At 45.3% G+C, this 19,038-nt stretch overlaps 1 protein-coding gene across 3 annotated transcripts in view; it reads right to left on the reverse strand.

Annotated features, from left to right (window-relative positions):
* The window catches only part of VOPP1 (VOPP1 WW domain binding protein), a 104,778-nt gene that overhangs the window by 25,006 nt on the left and 60,734 nt on the right, over positions 1-19,038 (reverse strand). The gene's annotated exons all lie outside the window — the stretch shown is intronic.

Here is a 19,038-nt window from a genome sequence, read left to right on the forward strand (position 1 = left end):
TAGTCAGCACTGAGTTGGAAGCAGCCACCGGACCAGCCGTGTGGCCCAGGCTGGGCTTCAATGTAATCATTCTTGAAGGAACAAATCATTAAGAGCAAAAAGGACAGAACTGCCTCTACTGCATTTCACACAACCAGCAGAACAGACTGACATCAGCCCGTGGCCCAAAGCAAGGTGCTGAGGTGGGCACAGTCAGTGTGATGTAAAGCCCTGCATTTACCAAGCATCCTGTGTGCCAAATCCCAATGGATTCCTTCTGGGTGGTGGCACAACCAAAGACGGGCATTAAGCCTACCAGGAATGCTGCTGGGAGTGGAGGCTCCACAGGAGCCCAGCACCCATGTGGTGCTCATCTCTGCTGTCTTCAGTCCCTGACTATGGGGAAAAGATGGAAATATCCCACCACACCCACTGAGGCTAAAAGCAGAGGTTGTGGAGTTAGATAAATTGCAGGTGTGGTCCTGGTCCTGCCACTTACTAGCTGTGGGACTTCTGGCGAGCCTCAGTTTCTCCATCAGCAAAGCAGACGGAACCGTAGGGGCCCTGCACAGCACTGATTTAAGTTTTAAGGCCTTTATCACCACATAAAGTGCTGATGGTTCTATTACTGCTCATGCTGCCTCCCTCCCCTCATCCCCCAATGTGTCTGAGGTTTCCGGGCCCCTGGCAGGGCATAGCTCTCGGGGCTGTTCTCAGAAGCTGTTCCCAGATTGCTGCCTGAGCATGGACCCTTGCGCAGGTCTTGGGTGAGGCACTCCGTGCCCTCGACTTCCCTGCCCTTCCCCAACCCCAAGTCCTCCTTGAAGAGAGAAGATGCCATGAAAGTGCAAACCCTTCCGTTTTACAGAGACGTTTTCACTGGAGCGTTTCGAGCCCAGCGGCAATGGATTGGCAGGGATGTGGTGAGGACCACTTCCCTATAATATAAAACCTTTACCTAATTGTGATCTAGGTTCCTGCCAGTTTTTTTTTCCTTTAAACAAAAAGTAGCTGGGAGAAATACACAATTCAGTCCAAGGTCTTGGGCACTGAATGTGTAGATTACTGCAGTACAAATAGGTTTGTTTTATGTAGAGAAGTATGTGTAGAAAACTAGTTAAGATGCGAAGTGAGATAACGACAGCCTGGAACTCAGCACAACCAAGCTCCTAAGCTGCTCTTCCCTGGTTGTGCACGCAGTAGGCCCAAGGCTCCTGGATGTAGTGCTGCCTCTCTGTAAACACCCTGCACCCAACGGCGCTAAATCCTCTATTGTTTCAAGGACAAACTGGTCTGAGAGACACTCCCTCCCCACTCCACCCCCACGCCATTCCACAGACAATATGGCAGCATTCATGTCCAGTCTTCCCCTGGCCCATGAACGTGAATTCCTACCCGGTACCCAAAGTGTTGTGATTTCCACAAGATGCTCCCAGTGGCTCCCACTGTGAGTTACCTAAATGAGTGCTCAAGAATGCTGCTGGTCCTGGCCGGGTGCAGTGGCTCACACCTGTCATCTCAGCACTTTGGAAGGCCAAGGCGGGTGGATCACCTGAGGTCAGGAGTTTGAGACCAGCCTGGCCAACATGGTGAAACCCTGCCTCGACTAAAAATACAAAAATTAGCTGGACATAGTGTGTGCACCTGTAGTCCCAGCTGCTCGGGGAGCTGAGGCAGGAGAACTGCTTGAACCTGGGAGGCAGAGGTTGCAGTGAGCCAAGATCATGCCACTTGCACTCCTGACACTTCATGCATCCAACAAGCAGCCACCAAGGGCTACTAGGAGCCTGTTCTGTGCTTTCCTGAGGGTGGAGCAGAGAAAACCCAGAGGAAAATCCTTCTGGGGAGGAGCTTTCTCTCTAGAAGGGAGAGAAAATAGTAAACAAGAAAACATAAACTGTGTTAGATGGTAATAAGTTCTTCTGTGGTGAAAAATGGAGCCGGCACTGGCAGGTTGAGAGCACAAGGCAGCAGGATGCTCAGGGAGGACATGATGTCTGAACAGAGAGCACACAGGAATCCAGTCTGCCAATGAAGGAAGCTGGCACAGGGTCTCAGCACTCGGGACGGGGGAATGCTGGCCACTCCATCCTAGTGCCCCTGGTCCACAGCTGCATGCTGGAGATGAGTATGGGAGCTCTGCAAGCCAGAGCCCTGCACAGACAGTACCTTCTGCAGTTCCCCCAGGCCTTCCCCTACAATCTCACTGGTCTCGGTTGATCAATGTGTGTGTGCCTATGTGTGTGGAAGAGAAGGGAGCAGTCGAGGGAGATGAAGGACTTCTTGCTTTTAGGGTGGATGGAGTTCAGACAATTAACAGTAAACTAGAAGAGGTGGGACTGTTTCCTCTCATGAGTGTGCAAAGACAGGCGTCCTCAGCACTCTGGTGAGGTTCGTGGTGAGTTTGGGAGTGTGGAAGGCAGAACGCAACCATGGCCCTGAGAATTGCACCCCTCAGAAAACACACCCTGCATAATCCCCTCCTCTCCAGTGGGCAGGACCCTGTGAATATCGGATGACCCCTCCCACGATCACAGAACATTCATCAAGATGGTGTGTTATCTAAGGCTCTGCCCTTGCAGACTGGAGATTCTCCTGCTGGCTTTGAAATAGTATTAATAGCAGCCACATGAGAGGACCATGTGACCAGCACTGAGCGTGGTCTGCAGGCACAAAGAGCAATCCCAGCAGGACCTCAGTCCTACAACCACAAGAAACCGAATTCTGCCAACAACCCAAATCAATTTGGAGGAGGACTCCAAGCTCCAGGTGAGAACGCAGTCCAGCCCACTGCTTAATCTCAGCCTCATGAAGTGACCCTGATCCCAGAACCCAAATGAGCTTTCCCAGACTTGAGATCTACAGAGCTGTGCAGTAATAAGGGTATGCTGTTTCAGTCTGCTACGTTTATAGTGATTTACTACACAGCCACAGAGTCAAGGAGAACACAGCTTACAGGTTACGAGCACTTCTTACCTTACACCAGGTTAAGTGCTTCACAAACGTTTCGTTAATTTTCAAAACATCCACATACGAGGTAAAGTATTACTAGTGCCATGTTTGAAATTAGCTTAGAAGCAAGACATTAGGGATGTTGCACCTCCAGCCCAGGCCACTGTCTGCAGAAGCCAAGAGTGGACTTGGCTAGCACTTCAGGAAAGCATTTTGCACAGATGCTGCCTCTCTGGTAACATGGAGCCTTTCATGACCAAAGGGTCACCTTCTCTATCCCCAATTGATTTTCCTATTCTTCTTTGGCCCTGCCAAAGAAATTTCAAAGACCATGGTAACAGAGACAATGTGAAAAAAACAGACCCTTGGGCAAATGTCAGGAGGTCCCTGAGACAGGACCCAGAGACAGGAACTCAGCAACCACTCTTTAATAGTGCTTGCACAGGCAGAGCAAGATGGCCGAATAGGAACAGCTCCAGTCTCCAGCTCCCAGCGCGAGCGACACAGAAGACAGGTGATTTCTGCATTATCAACTGAGGTACTGGGTTCATCTCACTGGGGAGTGGCGGACAATCAGTGCTGGTCAGCTGTTGCAGCCCGACCAGCGAGAGCTGAAGCAGGGCGAGGCATCGCCTCACCTGGGAAGCGCAAGGGGGAAGGGAATCCCTTTTCCTAGCCAGGGGAACTGAGACACACAATACCTGGAAAATTGGGTAACTCCCACCCCAATACTGCGCTTTAAGCAAACGGGCACACCAGGAGATTATATCCTACACCTGGCCGGGAGGGTCCCACGCCAGAGAAGGCCATAAACGAACGGACAGAGATGAAAACCATGACACGAGAAATACGTGACAAATGCACAAGCTTCAGTAACCGACTTGATCAACTGGAAGAAAGAGTATCAGCGATTGAGGATCAAATGAATGAAATGAAGGGAGAAGAGAAATCTAAAGAAAAAAGAAGAAAAAGAAATGAACAAAGCCTGCAAGAAGTATGGGATTATGTAAAAAGACCAAATCTACGTCTGACTGGGGTGCCTGAAAGTGAGGGGGAAAATGGAACCAAGTTGGAAAACACTCTTCAGGATATCATCCAGGAGAACTTCCCCAACCTAGTAGGGCAGGCCAACATTCAAATCCAGGAAATACAGAGAACGCCACAAAGATACTCCTCAAGAAGAGCAACTCCAAGACACATAATTGCCAGATTCACCAAAGCTGAAATGAAGGAAAAAATCTTAAGGGCAGCCAGAGAGAAAGGTCGGGTTACCCACAAAGGGAAGCCCAACAGACTAACAGCAGATCTCTCGGCAGAAACTCTACAAGCCAGAAGAGAGTGGGGGCCAATATTCAACATTCTTAAAGAAAAGAATTTTCAACCCAGAATTTCATATCCAGCCAAACTAAGTTTCATAAGTGAAGGAGAAACAAAATCCTTTACAGATAAGCAAATGCTTAGAGATTCTGTCACCACCAGGCCTGCCTTACAAGAGACCCTGAAGGAAGCATTAAACATGGAAAGGAACAACCGGTACCAGCCATTGCAAAAACATGCCAAAATGTAAAGACCATCGAGGCTAGGAAGAAACTGCATCAACTAACGAGCAAAATAACCAGTTAATATCATAATAGCAGGATCAAGTTCACACATAACAATATTAACCTTAAATGTAAATGTACTAAATGCTCCAATTAAAAGACACGGACTGGCAAAATGGATAAAGAGTCAAGACCCATCAGTCTGCTGTATTCAGGAGACCCATCTCACATGCAGAGACATACATAGGCTCAAAATAAAGGGATGGAGGAAGATCTACCAAGCAAATGGAGAACAAAAAAAAGCAGGGGTTGCGATACTAGTCTCTGATAAAACAGACTTTAAACCAACAAAGATCAAAAGAGACAAAGAAGGCCATTACATAATGGTAAAGGCATCAATTCAACAGGAAGAGCTAACTATCCTAAATATATATGCACCCAATACAGGAGCACCAAGATTCATAAAGCAAGTCCTTAGAGACTTACAAAGAGACTTAGACTCCCATACAATAATAATGGGAGACTTCAACACTCCACTGTCAACATTAGACAGATCAACGAGACAGAAAGTTAACAAGGATATCCAGCAATTGAACTCATCTCTGCAGCAAGCAGACCTAATAGACATCTACAGAACTCTCCACCCCAAATCAACAGAATATACATTCTTCTCAGCACCACATCACACTTATTCCAAAATTGACCACATACTTGGAAGTAAAGCACTCCTCAGCAATTGTAAAAGAACAGAAATTATAACAAACTGTCTCTCAGACCACAGCGCAATCAAACTAGAACTCAGGACTAAGAAACTCAATCAAAACCGCTCAACTACATGGAAACTGAATAACCTGCTCCTGAATGACTACTGGGTACACAACGAAATGAAGGCAGAAATAAAGATGTTCTTTGAAACCAATGAGAACAAAGATACAACATACCAGAATCTCTAGGACACATTTAAAGCAGTGTGTAGAGGGAAATTTATAGCACTAAATGCCCACAAGAGAAAGCTGGAAAGATCTAATATTGACACTCTAACATCACAATTAAAAGAACTAGAGAAGCAAGAGCAAACACATTCAAAAGCTAGCAGAAGGCAAGAAATAACTAAGATCAGAGCAGAACTGAAGGAGATAGAGACACAAAAAACCCTCCAAAAAATCAATGAATCCAGGAGTTGGTTTTTTGAAAAGATCAACAAAATTGATAGACCGCTAGCAAGACTAATAAAGAGGAAAAGAGAGAAGAATCAAATAGACACAATAAAAAATGACACAGGTGATATCACCACCGACCCCACAGAAATACAAACTACCATCAGAGAATACTATAAACACCTCTATGCAAATAAACTAGAAAATCTAGAAGAAATGGATAATTTCCTGGACACTTACACTCTCCCAAGACTGAACCAGGAAGAAGCTGAATCCCTGAATAGACCAATAGCAGGCTCTGAAATTGAGGCAATAATTAATAGCCTACCAACCAAAAAAAGTCCAGGACCAGATAGGATTCACAGCTGAATTCTACCAGAGGTACAAGGAGGAGCTGGTACCATTCCTTCTGAAACTATTCCAGTCAATAGAAAAAGAGGGAATCCTCCCTAACTCATTTTATGAGGCCAACATCATCCTGATACCAAAGCCTGGCAGAGACACAACAAAAAAAGAGAATTTTAGACCAATATCCCTGATGAACATCAATGCAAAAATCCTCAATAAAATACTGGCAAACTGGATCCAGCAGCACATCAAAAAGCTTATCCACCATGATCAAGTTGGCTTCATCCCTGGGATGCAAGGCTGGTTCAACATACGCAAATCAATAAACATAATCCAGCCTATAAACAGAACCAAAGACAAGAACCACATGAGTATCTCAATAGATGCAGAAAAGGCCTTTGACAAAATTCAACAGCCCTTCATGCTAAAAAGTCTCAATAAATTCGGTATTGATGGAACGTATCTCAAAATATTAAGAGCTATTTATGACACACCCACAGCCAATATCATACTGAATGGGCAAAAACTGGAAAAATTCCCTTTGAAAACTGGCACAAGACAGGGATGCCCTCTCTCACCACTCCTATTCAACATAGTGTTGGAAGTTCTGGCTAGGGCAATCAGGCAAGAGAAAGAAATCAAGGGTATTCAGTTAGGAAAAGAAGAAGTTAAATTGTCCCTGTTTGCAGATGACATGACCGTATATTTAGAAAACCCCATTGTCTCAGCCCAAAATCTCCTTAAGCTGATAAGCAACTTCAGCAAAGTCTCAGGATACAAAATTAATGTGCAAAAATCACAAGCATTCTTATACACCAGTAACAGACAAACAGAGAGCCAAATCATGAATGAACTTCCATTCACAATTGCTTCAAAGAGAATGAAATACCTAGGAATCCAACTTACAAGGGATGTAAAGGACCTCTTCAAGGAGAACTACAAACCACTGCTCAGTGAAATAAAAGAGGACATAAACAAATGGAAGAACACACCATGCTCATGGATAGGAAGAATCAATATGGTGAAAATGGCCATACTGTCCAAGGTAATTTATAGATTCAATGCCATCCCCATCAAGCTACCAATGAGTTTCTTCACTGAATTGGAAAAAACTGCTTAAAGTTCATATGGAACCAAAAAAGAGCCCGCATCTCCAAGACAATCCTAAGTCAAAAGAACAAAGCTGGAGGCATCACACTACCTGACTTCAAACTATACTACAAGGCTACAGTAACCAAAACAGCATGGTACTGGTACCAAAACAGAGATATAGACCAATGGAATAGAACAGAGTCCTCCGAAATAATACCACACATCTACAGCCATCTGACCTTTGATAAACCTGAGAAACAAGAAATGGGGAAAGGATTCCCTATTTAATAAATGGTGCTGGGATACTTGGCTAGCCATAAGTAGAAAGCTGAAACTGGATCCTTTCCTTATTCCTTATACGAAAATTAATTCAAGATGGATTAGAGACTTAAATGTTAGACCTAATACCATAAAAACCCTAGAAGAAAACCTAGGTAATATCATTCAGGACATAGGCATGGGCAAGGACTTCATGTCTAAAACACCACAAGCAATGGCAACAAAAGCCAAAATAGACATATGGGACCTAATTAAACTAAAGAGCTTCTGCACAGCAAAAGAAACTACCATCAGAGTGAACAGGCAACCTACAGAATGGGAGAAAATTTTTGCAATCTACTCATCAGACAAAGGGCTAATATCCAGAACCTACAAAGAACTCAAACAAATTTATAAGAAAAAACAAACAACCCCATCAAAAAGTGGGCAAAGGATATGAATGGACATTTCTCAAAAGAGGACATTCATACAGCCAACAGACACATGAAAAAATGCTCATCATCACTGGCCATCAGAGAAATGCAAATCAAAACCACAATGAGATACCATCTCACACCAGTTAGAATGGCAATCATTAAAAAGTCAGGAAACAACAGGTGCTGGAGAGGATGTGGAGAAATAAGAACACTTTTACACTGTTGGTGGGATTGTAAACTAGTTCAACCATTATGGAAAACAGTATGGCGATTCCTCAAGGATCTAGAACTAGAAGTACCATATGACCCAGCCATCCCATTACTGAGTATATACCCAAAGGATTATAAATCATGCTGCTATAAAGACACATGCACACGTATGTTTATTGTGGCACTATTCACAATAGCAAAGACTTGGAATCAACCCAAATGTCCATCAGTGACAGACTGGATTAAGAAAATGTGGCACATATACACCATGGAATACTATGCAGCCATAAAAAAGGATGAGTTTGTGTCCTTTGTAGGGACATGGATGCAGCTGGAAACCATCATTCTCAGCAAACTATCGCAAGAACAGAAAACCAAACACTGCATGTTCTCACTCATAGGTGGGAACTGAACAATGAGATCACTTGGACTCGGGAAGGGGAACATCACACACCGGGGCCTATCATGGGGAGGGAGGAGGGGGGAGGGATGGCATTGGGAGTTATACCTGATGTAAATGACGAGTTGATGGGTGCTGACGAGTTGATGGGTGCAGCACAGCAACATGGCACAAGTGTACATATGTAACAAACCTGCACGTTATGCACATGTACCCTAGAACTTAAAGTATAATTAAAAAAAAAATAGTGCTTGCACGGTTCTTTGTTCAGTTTGGAACTGCATATTGACCAGAAAGATTCCCAGAAAAGCCTGTATCATTTGATGTCAGTAATGCTCTACAATTAGCATATACAATTAATCATAGAGACAAATAATAAAGTAAGATGGGATATTAGGTGAAAGGATGGTGTCGATTTGTAGTGAATGGTGGATGCTCCCGCAACATTAGCTGTTTTCAGCAGACATCCACACACATGCACAAAAATCTATGTGTGCCAGGCTGTGACATAAGGCACATCTCTTCACAGCTGCTGCCAGGGAAGCCCCAAGTTAAAAGTGGACAGGCTCAAGTTTCTGGTGTGCCCAGGACTGGCCCCATTCAACCTCTTGGGAGATTCTGGGTGGCCTTCAGGCTCAGGTCGCCCTGTGAGGTCACTTTCTGCCGTTAACAGTGCTGGGCTAAGGTCTTTCGGTCCTTGTCTTCTGTCTAGGTGAAACCGGCTTTAGTCAAATGGCTATTGCCATTTTTACTCCTAATTCTACTATATTTTGTCCTCAAGTGATCAAATTCTAGGAGATACAACTCTCATGAAGACCCTCTCAAATCAGACACCCCAGCTCACTGCCTAGCCATGAACAGCATCCTCTGCAGGTGCTGACGGTGAGGGAGCGGGGAGAGGGAGATGCAGAACAGAGACGACAGACACCCGCAGCTTAGGGGGAACTGGCCGTGATCCTCTGAGCTCCTGCTAGTTGCCTCCCATAGATCCACCACCCTCTGCCACCATGATGCTCCTGTGTCTCTCCCTCTGAGGTTTTACCCCAACTATAACGGCAGCTGCTCCAGCTCCAAGCACAGCCAAAGCTTACGAGGTATTAATACCTGGGTCCCTCCAATACTGACAGCCATGCACTTGATATGAAAGAGGAAAACAGGTACATACTAATAAATTTAGTGACTGAATTGTTTTTCGTGAGCTAAATTTGCTAAAATGCTTCCCTTTCAGCTTTACACTTACAAGGAAGCATTTGCTGCCTGGAAACCTAAGCCCTATGGCATTCTATCTCCCATGCTGGAGAGAGCAGACTACCAGCTTTCAGACATATGTAGAGCCCTCGTCCAGAATTAACACACATACACCCCTCAGCCTGAGAACATATCCGTCCTAGAATATCTGGAGTATAACGGATTACAAGTTCCTCTTTGTTGGCAAGATACAACATCTATGTGCTCTAGCTCACTTTTCAGAATCCAAATTTGGAACACCAGCAGCAAATACACGCTGTCAACTGATTATCACTTTCTTCTCTCAAAACACAGGGACGCTTTATGCTCCTTCCATGAGCTGAAGACCCATTCACTCTCCACATTCTTGCGGCTCATCTGCGGCCCTGGCCCGGCTCCCAGTGTGGATGCTGGCAGGCCCCAGCTACTCAAAGGAGCACACAATTACCTAGGTGCTGACACTGTTACCCCTTTTCTCTCTGCTGCTTTCTTCCTTTTGAAGCTGCTGGTAAATTGGGGCCCTAAGCACACACACCTGCTGATGTTCCAAAAAGCTGCAATTACAAAGAGGTATTCACTGCAACACTGAGCTTAATTAAAGTAGTAAACATTACCAGGCAGTCGAGCACACTGCAGACACCCATCATGGATGCATCAAGTCAAATACTCCTAGTGCCCTCAGCCTCAGAATGGCAACGCTGCTCCCAAGGACGTCACAAGACTACACCTTTGCTGAACAGATCAGAATGGAGAAAATAGCAAGGGCTTTTTCATCTCATTCTTCTCTGTGTGCCAGATGTATAAATTCTCAGACTTGCCATGGAAAAGAAGAAACATTACTCTTAACTACATTCGCTCCACAGCATATCTAATTATAGTCCTGAGACTCTGAAATACACGATACTTCAAAAGAATGAAAAGATCACATATAGCAGCAGACATGGGCCCCTGGACTTGACTTACTGCTGTTAGCCAAGTATTCCTTACTGTACCCCTGGATACAAAGGTAGATTTCTGCTGAGGTCAGAGAATGGGTAGTCCACTCTGAGCAGCTGCTGACAGGTAACTAGGTATATTATACAGATAAAATCAGGGTGTCTGGCTTTTCTCCCCTAGTCAATGATAGGACCTGCAGTCCCTGGGATTCCTCATGTAAAAGGAAATGTATGTCTGAGAGTCTATGGGCCACGATTTAGACATGTGTCAGAGCAACAAACAAATGCAAACAACAGGTGGCCACTGTGGGAGTTTTTGGAGCCTAAGACGGAAGCATGTGTTATGCTTAGTCCTGTACAGGAGGAAAGAGGGTATGGCCACTGGACACATTTAATTCTTAGCCTTTGGGTTACATAAATCTCAAAAGTAGGAAAGGATAACATACTAGGTCAAGGAATGTTCAGTGTTAGTGAAGTCACAGAATCTTTCTACGTAAAAAAGAAAAAAGCCAAATGTCAGTTTGTAAACTTTTCCATGTGTTGTTGCTATGGATGGAAAGTGTCTCCCCCAGATGGTTGCTGAAAGGCTACCCTGCAATGGGATGGTGTTAAAAGGTGGGGCTTTTGGAAGGTGATCTGGTCACCAAGCTGAAGCCCTTGTGACAGGGTTGGGGTCTCTGTAAGAAGAGTCATGAAGAGGGCTTGCTGCTTGCTCCGCTCCTCACCATGTAAGGATAGAACAAGATGGCGCCTACGAACCACGGACAGAGCCTCATCAGACACCAGAGCTGACGGCACCTTGGTCTGGGACTTCCAGCCTCCAGCGCTGTGAGAAATAAACACACACTGTTTAAGCCCCACAGCCTCTGGTATTGCTGTTACGTCAGCCTGAACTTAAGCACCACTTTAGCGGTAATCACAGTTAAAAGGATTTACAGAAAATCGTCTCTGCATCTGGTGGAGCAGCTAAAGTCTGAGTAAAATATTCAGGGTGCTGGTCTGGAGACAGAGTTGGTGGGGACTGTAACTTTTTTTGGGGGAGTTCGAGAATCCAATCCTTTCTCCTGCCTGCAGGATTAACCCTCAGCAAACATTTCTCTTCACTAAGCACTTGCTGGCACAACACCTCCTTTCTCCCATCCAGTCCCAGTCTCTCAGTTTGACAGCTGGTCTGTTCTCCTCAATCACACTGCCCCTAAAAGCTAACCCTGCTCTTCACACTACTCATTATCATCTGCATTCTCCACAGAGCCGAGCCCGCAGCACATACTTGAAGGAGGCTTCCCGAGTTAGAAGCAGGAAGTACATCCAGGCTTATCAGTGGCCTTTGATTAGCTACCTATGAGAAACTGGGCTCTCCAGTAATCTAAACACAGAGGCCTATACAAGTTTCAGTAGAAAACTCCAAAGGACATGTGAGCCTCTAGGGGAGCAGAGGAGAGCTCCGTCCTTAGCCACCCAGTGCCCCGGCAAATCTCCTTGTAAAGACTGCAGAGCTCTGTGCCTCACCTGGATCAAGGAATCCACCTGACCGTTTAGTGACTGACCTTCCCCTCCAACCTGCCCAGGCAGAGGCTGCCACTCCCTGCAGCAAGGCCCCAGGGCACGTGCCTTCCATGACCATGGGCACTGTTCCTTGTGCAGAATCCAAGGCAGGCCCCGCTAGGTTGATTCATGATTCACACAGTCTTTCTTTCCAGTGTCCAAAGGGACTCACATATTCTCCCAAGCCTTGTCTTCTCCAGGAAACAGTATCTATCTTGGGCAAAACTATGGTTTCTCTTTATTGGGAAGAATCCCAGTTTACTCTCATTTCCACAGTTACTGGAGCTTCAGGCAGGATTAACCTTTTTAACAACTGTGACACAGTCAAATCCTAATAAACCTTCCATCTAAACTTCCAAGTTCTTCTCAGTAGGTTCTGTCTTTCCATGCTGTACAGGTGCAGTACAGTCTGGGACCCAAATATAGGACTTCATGCTTATCCATAAAAAGGGTAAACTTATGCAATCTGGCCCTTTACTTTTATCCTGTCAAGAGCCTTTGGATCCTCATTCTGTCACCCAAGGCATTCACTATTTCTTCCAGTTTTCTGTCACTGACATGAAGGATATGAGTCAAGTTTTCCTGGGACTCAGGACTGCTGAATTTCAGGCCACCCGACCAACTCTGCTCCTCCTCTCTGCAATGATCACAAACATGACTTAGAATGCCCACATCCAAAAATCCACAGTTGGGTCAGGAAGAGATGAGACTGGGGCCTGAAAATGAAGAGGAATCTTTCCATGCCCTGAAACTGAAATTCAAAACCTGAGATCTTACCAAAGTCCAGCAGGCTGCCTGCAGAAAGAAAACCAAAGGGAGAGAAAGAAGGCTGTACCACGAAGTGAGTCCTGGCTTAGCTGCAAGGAGTCCAGGAGTGTGCAGAAAGGGAGGGTGAGGTGGGAATATGGAAAGGTGACAGCCCATGAGCTCAGCCCAACTCACAGCCAGATGCTCTCTACTCAGATAGAGATCAGTTTCAGCATCAGGATTTAAAAAATGGGCACGTGAATTTTATAGTATGTGAATTATACCTTAATTTAGAAAGAGAGAGGGGGGAGGGAGGGAGGGAGGGAGGGAGGGAGGGAGGGAAGAAAGGAAGGAAGGGAAGGAAGGAAGGAAGGAAGGAAGGAAGGAAGGAAGGAAGGAAGGAAGGAAGGAAGGAAGGAAGGAAGGAAGGCCGGCCTCCTCTACCTACAACTTGTACATATGATCAACATGGCATGCCTTCCCTATTTTCATTCAAGTCAATGCTAAAATATTGAAGTCAATGGTGAATTCCATTACAGACGTTCCTTCTATGTTGAGATTTTACTAATCATAATTTTATAAATACAGCTATTATACCAGTTACAAATCCACCTAACTGGTCTATTTATTACTGATCTCCTCAGCAGTGTCAGATCACTGATGTCCTGGTCTCACGGTCCCATAAAAGACCAACCCAATATGACCTTACAGAGGCAAACCCAAATTAATTTTAATCGAGCACAAAACACCCTTTTAATAATTTCCTGATGCCTTCAAGAGGTCCCCACTGCTCTGGCGACTGCCCTGATGAGCCCACCTCCCATCTCTCGCCCATGTCCTTCTAAAATCTCAGCCTGGTGGGCTGTCTTTGGGCACACTGGTGCCCTGGGCATTCCTGCCTCTTCCCTCCTAGACAAGTCATCTGTGATCATCAGGACACTGTCCACTAACTCTTGCAAGCTCGCTTCCCTTTCAGATGACATCACTGCCTCACACTCATCTCTCCCAACTATAAGTCTATTACGAGAAAATGTATTACTCATCACCATTTTTTGAGACGGAGTTTTGCTCTTGTGGCCCAGACTGGAGTGCAGTGGCACGATCTCACCTCACTGCAACCTCCACCTCCTAGGTTCAAGTGATTCTCCTGCCTCAGCCTCCCGAGTAGCTGGGATTACAGGTGTGCATTCCCACGCCCGGCTAATTTTTTATATTTTTGGTAGAGATGGGGTTTCGCCATGTTGGCCAGGCTGGTCTCAAACTCCTGACCTCAGGTGATCTGCCTGTCTCAGCCTCCCAAAGTGCTGGGATTACAGGCATGAGCCACTGCACCCAGCCACAAGCTTTTTTTTTTTTTTTTTTTTTTTTTTTTTGAGATGGAGCTTCACTCTTGTTGCCCAGGCTGAAGTTCAATGGTGCGGTCTCGGTTCACAGCAACCTCCCCCTCCCAGGTTCGAGCAATTCTCCTGCCTTGGCCTCCCAAGTAGCTGGGATTACAGGTATGCGCCACCATGCCTGGCTAATTTTTATATTTTCAGTAGAGACGGGGTTTTACCCATGTTGGTCAGGCTGGTCTCAAACTCCCAAACTCAGGTGATCCGCCCGCCTCAGCCTCTCAAAGTGCTGGGATTACGGGCACTTTGAGCCACTGCGCCCAGCCCCAATGTTCTTTATAAAGCTTCTTTATAACATTACTTAATACACTTGTGCATTTCCAGCCTTAATATGGCATAACCTTCTGGGTCATATCCTGGCTTTGCCTTTAGGAGTCCATCCTCCACCAGGAAAGCTCTCTCATTTGAATGAGGCAGCAGAAGTCCTGGCCCATACATGTGGACAAAACTCAAACCAGGAGGAGGTGGTTCAGGCAGAATTCCAGCAGCCTCAAGACACACCTGTGAGGAGTGCTATGGAAAGCAATGGCTCTCAGCACCGGCTCACGTCAAAACTGTCCAGCAGCTTTAAAAACACCTGTGCCTGCTGGCTGGGATGCACTCCTCTGGAGATTTCCGTACACGGCAGGGCTGAGAACCAAGGACCTAAATCTGGAGCCCTCTTGCCTGTGACTCTTTTCTTAGCACTGGGAAGGAGCATGTGGTGGGTGAGCCGGGCAGGGGGTGGGGGGGGGGCGGGGGGGGGCGGGGGGGGTGTTGTTCTGGCTTTTCTGGGCAGGTGTTTTTTGTTTTAACAGCTTTATTGATGTATCCTTGATATACAAAGAGCTGTGTACAATCTGATGAGTTTGGTCCTATGCAAACACCCAAGATATCACCACAACAAAAGTCTAGGCATAATCTGATTACTTGTAATATTGTACGTCTGTAAGAAACCAGCATTTTTAATAGAACTTTCATCTTTCCAAACACAAGATTTTAGACCACTTTATCTGTCTTGCTTTCAAGTCAAAAACTTCACAGACCTGACTATGAACTCATGGTTCTTTCTTTCCTGTCAACCTCAGTTGGTAATCCATGTGATGTCAGTATCGTCCTCCCGGCCTGACACGGTTTCCCTGACAGGCAGGGAGGTGCCTGTGTGTTGAGACGTATGGTCCCATTTTGATGATGTTTCAACTTTGATTTGGCCAACACATCCCACGGCAAAGTCAAACATCTCTGGGTTGTAAGGAGGGGGCCATCGCTGCTTTGATGAGGCCTGAGCCCGAGACGTTGAGGGTGGGAAGACGGCTGCCCTGTCAATCATTCCTTCAGAGACAGAGTTATCACCAGAAAACACCTTCTCTGACTTGTATAAACCCAAACTACTTGCATTCAGGATTTACCTAGGGCAATTTTACTTGTATTTCTACCACGGGAGAAAGCATTACAAATGCTTACCAAAATCACTAATATTAGCAGACAAAATGGGGCAGAGAGTGTTCATTTCCTGGTCATTTTAACCCTTCAGTAGCTGCTGCCTTGGAGCCCAGATGCACCCAGAGTTAAAGTGAGGAGGTAAGATGGGCCAAGAAGCTCTTAAATTACTGCTGAACTTTGGTAACTATGGAGTTCTTTGTTTTGTTTGTTTGTTTTGACCCAAGGTCTCACTGTGTCACCCAGGCTGGAGTGCAGTGGTGCAATCATAGCTCACTGCAGCCTCAAATTCCTTGGCTTAAGTGATCCCTTCACACCAGCCTCCCAAGTAGCTAAAACTACAGGTGCACACCACCATGCCCAGCTAATTTAAAAAATTTTTTGTAGAGATGAGGTTTCACTATGTTGCCCAGGCTGGTCTCCAACTCCTGGCCACAGTGATCTACTTGCCTTGGCCCAAAAGTGTTGGGATTACAGATGTGAACCACTGCACCTGGCCCAGAGTTTTTGAAACTCCACCCTGTGTTTCTGCGGTAGAGGTTTTCCCTCTTTCTCCTTCCAGTAAACTGCTGATCATTTAAAATTAGTTCTATTCAATCCTATCCAGAAAAACAATCCTCCTAGTTTCTGGCTGACTAAATATAAGGTTAAAAAAATAAATCCTGGCCATATGTCTCTTTTAGAGACACAGTTATTACCAGAAACCACCTTCTCTGGAAGGTGTTTTTCATTTTCCATACAAAAGTGAAAAACAGAAGTCTGCCTATGAGCTCACAGTGAGATCTTGTCGCTATAAAAAATCTTTAAAATTAGCCAGACGTAGTAGCACATACCTACAGTCCTAGTGACTCAGAGCCTGAGGTGAGAGGATCACTTGAGCCAAGGGGTTTGAGGCTGCAGTGAGCTAGTACTGCACCACTGTGTTCCAGCCTGGGTGACAGAGCAAGACCCTGCCCCAAATTTATTATCCATTTTAATTTCATAATAAATTTCCTATCATTGAAATCACACAGGCATGATAAATACTAACGGAATTAGCTGAGTTTGGCAATGAGATCAGGAAGGGAGATAGATTCTAGTACCTAAAAACTCTGGAAACTTACACTGAGGTTCACACCTGGCTTACTTTCTCAGCTCTATTTTTACTTGAGTTGGTCTTAGTCCATTCAGGCTGTTATAACAAAATACCAGAGCTTGGGTAATTTATAAACAACAGAAATTGATTGCTCATAGTTCTGGAGGCTGGGACGCCCAGGATCAAGGCCCAGCAGATTCGATATCCAGTCAGGGCTCCTTGCTTCATAAATGATGTCTTGCTGCTATGTTCTCACAGGGCAAAAGAGAGCAGGGGAGCTCCCTGCAACCTCTGTTGTAATCCCATTCATGAGGACAGAGCCCTCATGACTTGGTCACTTCCCCCAAAGGCCCCACCTCTTACTACTCATACACTGGGTGTTAGGTTCCAACAGATGAATTTTGTAAGGACACACATATTCAGACTATAGCAGCTGGTTAGCTGTTATATGCAAATGCTCAGAACTCTTAAGTCTGCATTCCAGCTCTGGACTACATCCTGCCCTCTTCCACCTCTGCTGCAAAAGTGAATTCCTCACTGGCTCAATTTCCTGGGTATTCTCCAAGAACTCCAAACTCCACATGTATACGTGACATTCTCTACTCAGTCTTCTACTGAATCTTTCCCGGAACCTATTCTTTCCATGGTCTCCCTCTCACTGTCTTCCCAACCAGAAACCTGTGATTTATTTGACTCTCTTTATTTACCTCTATATCGACTCTCCTGTGAGACGCTTTTCATGACCACCGCCTGTTCCTCAGCCCTGTTTCTACAGGAGTCAGACTGTCTTGCCTTTACTACAACCACAAGCTCCTCCCCTTTAGACCAGAGGACTGTGTCGTCATACTGTTCCTAGACCAAACTGAGGGTCAGGCTGCTATTTCTTGTGGCCCAATAATGAGATGCAGATGAACTGGGGAGGAAGAGAATTTTTATTTCTGCAACCCCAATTACTGGTAGAAGGCCTGGAAATTATGGCCAGACCAACTCAAAATTACAAAGTTTTCCAGAGCTTACATACTTTCTAAGCTATATGTCTACCTGTAAGTGTGCATTCATCTAGAGACATAAGTGGTTAACTTCTTTTAAACTACAACTATAACTGGAGCCTCAGTAAATTCACATAATCTAAATGGGTCCAGGTGCTGGGGTGATTATCCTTATCTTGTCTCCTGCTAAATCACAGAGGTTTGGGGAGTTCCTTCAGACCCCCAAAAAACTTATTTGTGGAGGCCTGGAGACTTTCTTCAGACACCAAAAAAAAAAAATTATTTAATCCTAAATGGGTCATGTTAAGAATTCCTTCGTTATTTTGTCATGCTTTAAGGCCCAGGAAAGGCCTAGGCAAAACTCCCGGTGGGCTTTTGTTACATCCCAGCCTTTATATAAGGGCACTGGCTTTTTTTAGCTTTTAATATTTAACTTAACCACTCAGTCCGTACTGAAACACTTGTTATGGAGGCCTGTGTTGGTGAGACCTGGCCTGCCACAATGCTGCACGCAGGAGGGAGTCTCAGCCCCTCAGACGGCATTTGAGACTCTTCTCGCTAGGCTTCTCCCTCCTTTTCCCATCTCATCTCCTGCCATCTACCAGGCACCCTGGACTCCAGCCCCGTGGTCCCCACTGTACCCTGCACCTTCATGCTCCCATGCCTGCACTCTTCCCAAATTCTCTGACTGCTCCGTGCTGCTTCAAAGATCAGCCCTGTGAGGTCTCTCCCAACACCATCCCCTGCTCTCCCCGATCTGTCCTGCTCCTCCCTTGGCAGGACCCCCATTTCTACAGTTCTCACCATGTGCAATATTGTGGTTAACTGTTAGAGGCCTCTATCTTCTACACCAGACGCGAGCTTGAGAGCAACCCCATCTCATTCCTCTATGCAGAGCCCAGGTATCCACCTTGGTTTCGGAACCTTGTAAAGGTTTTGACTTAAACAGAAGAGATGTTGCAGCAGAAAGGCAACTCAGCAAAGCTGGGAACAATACATTAATTAGTAGGAACTCAAAGCATACAAAGGATACTGATTAAAATGTTAACATAGTGCCGGTGGGGACAGTTTGAAACAGGTGCTCCCAGGCAATGACAGCCTATTATCACGATGACCCTCAGGGAGAGCAGCTGGACAGTATTTAGTAGAATATAAAATAAGCATAAGCTTTGATTCAGCAATTCAATTTCTGCAAATTTACCCCATATAATATGGCCAGCATTAAAATATATGAAACATCGTACCAAATGGAATTTTTAAAGACTATAAATAGCCTGTCTGTTCAAATATGTTCTTGCTACCAAGTGAATTATTAAAAATTTGTTTATGAGCA

Source organism: Macaca thibetana, chromosome 3 (genome assembly GCF_024542745.1).
Source record: "Macaca thibetana thibetana isolate TM-01 chromosome 3, ASM2454274v1, whole genome shotgun sequence".
Taxonomy (NCBI): Eukaryota; Metazoa; Chordata; class Mammalia; order Primates; family Cercopithecidae; genus Macaca; species Macaca thibetana.